Here is a 6,327-nt window from a genome sequence, read left to right on the forward strand (position 1 = left end):
AAAATATTTCCATCAATATCAATATATATATTTTTCATTAACAGATTCAATCTCTACATTTTTAATATCAAAGGTTATCTTTAAATAATCTCTAACTATCATAGAACGAAATGACATTTCACCAGAAATATTAACATCATTCATTTTACTTAGATCTACACCCTTTGGATTATTAAAGTAAATACAAATTTCTCCACGAGTATTGTTGATGGTCTTATCATTCTTTTTCAAAGTATCGTGGTCAATCACTTTTTCAAGCTTTGAATAAATTGCCAGGAGTAGAGGAGAAACTTTTGTTAGATTTACTTTAATGGATATCTTTCCAGGTATAGTTAGAGCTCTTCCTTTAAATGAAATAGAGGGGCTCATGTTATTTTCCATAACTGGTTTTACCCAAAAATTCCCATATTTATCTTTGTTCAATTTAACATCTTTGACATATTTTTCTATATCTTTCACCGAAGTAGAGATTGATTGAAATTTGTCTTTTGTGCTTTGAAACATTGTATTTATTAATGAATAAACTTGCATTTAGTTTAAGTAAAAATTTACCACATAAATATGATAAGTTCTGAAGGATATTTAGAATTTCCAGACTCTCCATATGATAAATTAGAGAATTGTCCGGCTTGTGATAGAGTGGGGCTTAATGATGAGGATTCATATAAACAATGTTTATTCTGTGATTATATTCTAATTAATGATAATAAGAAATATAAAAAAACATATAACTCTTTTAAATTACAACCAAAAATGAATTACTTTACAAGATTAATAAGAGAGATGAATGTTAAGCATTATGGTGATAATACACCATTTCTTACAAGGAAAGAGACTCTTTGTATTGAGGAAATGTATAAGGGTTTAATGATATTTATTATTCAAAATAATTTTAATGGAAATGTTAATACAAGATACTACATAAATAAAATAATGAATTATTTTGAAATTAAACCCGAACTCAGGATAAAATATAGAGTTTCTAAAATAGCTCAAAAAAAGTTGGATGACTTGTTTTCCAAATATATAAATGAATGATTTTTTACCCGTTTGGGAAAATAAGATAAAATTTAATAACCATAAAAACATTCCAAATTCATTGAGATGTCTAATAGTTGGTTCAAGCGGATGTGGAAAAACCTGTTTGCTTTTAAAGATGCTCCTTACCCCCAACTTTTTAGATTATGATAATTTAATAATTTTTACGAAGTCAAGTTTTCAACCCGAGTATCAACTACTCTCACAGGGTTTTAATGCAGGTCTTAAAAAGGAAGACATTATCGGTTTATTTAAACTTCAAAACAAACTAAATGATTATAACATTGAGGATATAATACAACTATTTTGTGATACACAGAAACCTAAACCAAAACCCATAACTTGTATTCTCAGTGATAATACGGATGATATACCTTCACCTCAAGATTTAGATAAATCAAAAAAGAACCTCGTCATCTTTGATGATTGTGTTAATGAGAGAAACCAAACAGTAATGGATAGCTACTATACAAGAGGGAGACATTCTTCTTGTAATTGTATTTATCTTAGTCAGTCATATTTTCAACTCCCTCGACGCTCAATAAGAAACAATGCTAATACTTTTATTTTATTTAAGTTAAATTCAATAGATGTAAATAATTTTTGGAGAGATAATTGCTCTACGTTATGTAGTAAAAAAGAATTTGAAAATTATATGAAACACACGATTGGAAAATATAAATATATTGTTGTGAAACAAGATGAGATATTAAAGGATGTATTTTTATTAATTACATATATAAATGACAACAATTATTATTAACCTCGTGGGTAAATCTGCTTCTGGAAAGAACTTTCATAAATCTAAACTCTTGAATAGTAAAAATGAAAAGATTGTAAGTTTTTTAAAAAAACACCCTATGATTCGTTTTGTGAGTACTACAACCAGAGCAAAGCGACCAGGAGAAGTAGAAGGGAAAGATTATTACTACATTTCAATGGAGGAACATATGCGATTGAGGAACGAAGGTCAAATATTTGAGGAGGTCTCTCTTGGTTCTACAAAATATTCACATTGTAAGAGTGAGTTAAATAAAGTAAAATCAAATGGTCTTGGGATTTTAGAAACTAATCCTGAAGGAATGAGACAAATTATTAAACAATTGTGTGGTGATGGAGTTAAGATTTTATCATTCGGTTTTGATATCGATGAGGAGACTCAACGCAAACGTATGAAAAGCAGAGATACAAGTATTAGTGAAGAAGAAATAACAACTCGTATTAATACCAACTAGGGCATGCCCGTACTATATATATATCTAAAATTATATCCCCCCCCCCTCTATTTACATGAAATGGTTTGGTCCATTCTCAAAGCCAAAGCGAACGGCTTGCGAGTACGGTAGAACCCCCCCCCCTCTATTTACATGAAATGGTTTGGTCCATTTCCTATCCGTAATGGCGCACGCTCTCACAGGAGCTCCGGAGGGTCGCATATCGCAGTTACGATGAATCGCAAATTAGTTTTAATTAGTTTAAAAACATAGTTTAACGCCAACATAGTTTGCCAACGTGAAATAAATGAATACGCTCTCAAATGTGCCGTCCGAGGCAGAGTCTGTTCGCCACGTTCGGCACACGTGAGAGCTCGCTGCTCTCTGATTGGTTGAATCGTTTTTTGGACATAGCTCGGTAACTACTTCTCCGATTAATATGAAACCTTGAAAAGGCACATCCTCGGGTCCCCAGCAATATACCTGGCAAGTTTAAAGTATATCGGACCGGTAGTTGTCGAGAAACAGCGGTCACAGACAGACACACAGACACACAGACACACAGAGATTAGTGGAATTATAGATAGATAAAGAATTTGATGAAATATTTAAAGAAAAAGATTTATTTCAACACATTTACTATAATGATGAAGAAAAGGAAAATTTTCCCATTGACCTTTACAATTCATTAAATGATATTTTTCAATACTAAATGAATGCCGAAGAAAGAGCAAGAAAGTTTAAGGAACATCAAGAGTTGGTTTCAAAAGTTGTAAAGCAACAGGAAGAGATAAAGAAGAAACGGAGACAGAAACTAACTGGTGAAGAAGCCTTTGAAAGAAAACAAGAGAAATTTTTTAAACCGCTTTTAAAAACTCAACACCCTACAGTTCCCACGGTAGAATTTACTCCGAAAAAACTTCAAATGCTCAAAGATTTTAGTCAGATAACAAAACAAGAACTTGGAAAATTACAATATGATGATGAAGGATTATTTCGGAAACTTGAGGAGGTAAATCAACCACCTAATTATGTTGTAGAAGCTCTTCAAAACAATGAATATTCGGCGGGTTCAAAAACCAGAGCAGGTCTCATTCCAACAGAAGAACCAGCAGTGTTTCATCTTGTGGAAGAAAAGGTATTGATATTTAATGATGAATTGATGTTCTTGAGTTCTACTCAACCAAATGTTAAATTAACTCCAAGATTAATGTTTCTTCTAACAAACCCCGGATTCAGCGGTTCAAAATATTTTGAGGAACCACTTGATATGGAAAGAGAGGAAGATAGGGTATATATTGAGTTGCTAAATGCACTTGATTATGGAGTTTCTGTTGCTGGTAAAAGTAAGAAGAATGAGAAGGAGAAACATATTATTGATGCTTTAAGTAAGCTTGGTTCGGGTGTTAGTTTTCTTCCACATGACCCATCACAATTAGTTAATAGGCTATTATTGTTGTTAGGTAGTAAGAAGGCTGGAAACAACAATTGTTTTAATGAATCCTCAGCCATTTTAGATCAGTTGATGAACATGAAAATAATGAATAAATGTCAATACAAAGATATTTTATTAGATATTAAATAAGATGAGAAGCACAATTCTTAGTTTTAATTTCACAACGAGCGATTACACAGCTTCATTCCCTTACCCACTACAACTTGACCCCCTTACCTCATATGAGGCATCTTTGTTGTCAATGGAAACTTACAATACCCTTTTTCATATCACAGAGAAAAACAACAAGTTTAGTTATAATCCAGGAAGTGGATATAAAACTATAACCGTTTCACCTGGAGCTTACGAGATTTCTCAAATATCTTCAGAAGTCTCTCGCCTTATGAAAGAAAAAGGTGATGAACCAAAAAATATTGTAATAGATATTCAAAAACACACTTCAAAATCAACTATTAAACTTAAAAATAATTATAAAGTTGATTTCACGATTGAAAATTCGTTTAGAGAGCTATTGGGTTTCTCTTCAAAAAAGATTGAAAATAACGGGACGTTTTACAGTGATAATGTTATCCAAATATCCTCCGGTATAAATTCAGTATTAATTCATTGTGATTTGATTGATGGTGCTTATAACGATGGAATAAGAACAAATACAATATTTTCATTCAGTGCATACTCAACCCCGATTGGTTATAAATTTAATATGGAACCAAAAAATCTTGTCTATTTACCTGTGTCAGGAAAAACCATATACAGAGTAAATTTTAGGATAACCGACCAAGATAATCGTATGATATCCTTTAATGATGAAATTATATCCATCAGAATTCACCTACGTGAAGTTTTTCAATAAATAAATAATGGTTATTGTGAGAAAACATGAGTTGGGAAAATATAAAATAATTACAGGGGAGGGCATGTACCTTTCACCATACTATACAAGGTATGTGGGTAAAGGATACTATAAACCTAAGAGACAACGAGGTGTAGGTCATCAATTTCGAAATAAAGGAGATGGGATAATTGATACTCTAATGGGTATTGGTTCAACCATCCTTAAACATAAAGACCTAATTGGTTCAACTGCTTCTGCCGTGGGCTCCGTTGCGGGTGCTATAAAGAGTATAAAAGATGCTCAAAAGGAGTCTCATAAATTACAAGCAATCAAAGAAATAAAAAAAGGTAAAACTCAACTATCTTCACAAGAACGACAAAAAATCATTAAAATACTTGGGTCAGGGTTTCAACGATTTTAATACTATATAAATACAAGTATGGAAGCGATTGATAGTATCTATGATTTGGATGATACAATTATCATTTCAAACTCCACAAAAAAGGAAGACTATTTTAAGGTAAATGCTATAACAGGAACAGACTGGAATTCAAACGGAACAAAAAGTTTTGAAATAAATAATCAACAAACTTACTTGAATATAGCTGATAGTTTCTTGCTGTGTAAATTTAAATTCACTAAGGCTGCGAATAATACTAATGCTACACTCGTAAATGATTTCTTCTGGAAAATGTTTGACAGTGTCCGCCTGTATATTGGAACACAAGAGGTTGAAGCGGTTGATTATGTCCCTGCTACATCTGAAATGATGAAATTTACACTATATTCGTTTAGTGATAGAATGGGTAAGGGAGCTGTTGAAGGTTTTATTCCTGATATGTCAACGGGAACAAATGCTGACCCCGGTTATAGTCAAAGGAAGGCAATGTATAATGATGACACAAAACCAGAGAATAGTTTTACCGTAGCAGTACCTCTGAAAGGTATATTTGGATTTTGTGATTATGACAAAGTTTTGTATGGTCTTAAAATTAGATTTCAACTACAAAGGAATGATAATGTAAATAGATTGCTTTTTGGGGCTCAAAATGCTTTTGGTGATAATAATAAATTTGTTATTAATGATTTGTGTTGGTATATTAGTGAATATACTCCTAATCTTAAAACGGAAGAGATGTTAAATAGAAGACTTAACTCAAAGAAACCACTAAATGTATCATACCTTAAAAGAAGATGTCAACACGTTAAACTGGAACACACTACCTACACTTGGAATTTAGGTGTTCTTCAAGGAAAGCCACGATACCTATGGCTCATTTTTAAGAAACCAGATGGAGATGAAGGCACTGATAAGAATAATGCGCTGAGTGATAATGCTAAGGTGAAACAACTTCGGGTTTCTCTTGATGGCACATTTTATCCGCGAGATAGATTGGAAATTGATTGGGAAAAAAATGATTATGCGGAAGCCTACAAGTCCTACCAAAAGGTGTGTGAAAGTAATGGTAATAATGATCCTATTTTGGATATGGTTGCGTTTCAAAAACTTTATACAATCTACGCAATTGACCTGAGTTCTCAAAAGGAAACTATAAAGTCTAATCGAGTGGATACTTCTCTATACATTGAAAGAGGGGAGAGTGAAGAGGTTAATGCATATTGTTTGCTTTTGGAGGAAACAGAATTACAGATTAATACAGATAATGGTGTTATGATTAATATCACATAGGTTTTTTCTCATAAATAAATGGTTGGGGTATATGTTAATCAAATCAATCATAATAAATTAACATCTTGTATTCAAAATCAAAAGCCTTGTATTA

The sequence above is a fragment of the Myxine glutinosa genome, chromosome 1 (assembly GCF_964187855.1).
Source record: "Myxine glutinosa chromosome 1, kmMyxGlut1.1, whole genome shotgun sequence".
In the NCBI taxonomy this organism is placed as follows: Eukaryota; Metazoa; Chordata; class Myxini; order Myxiniformes; family Myxinidae; genus Myxine; species Myxine glutinosa.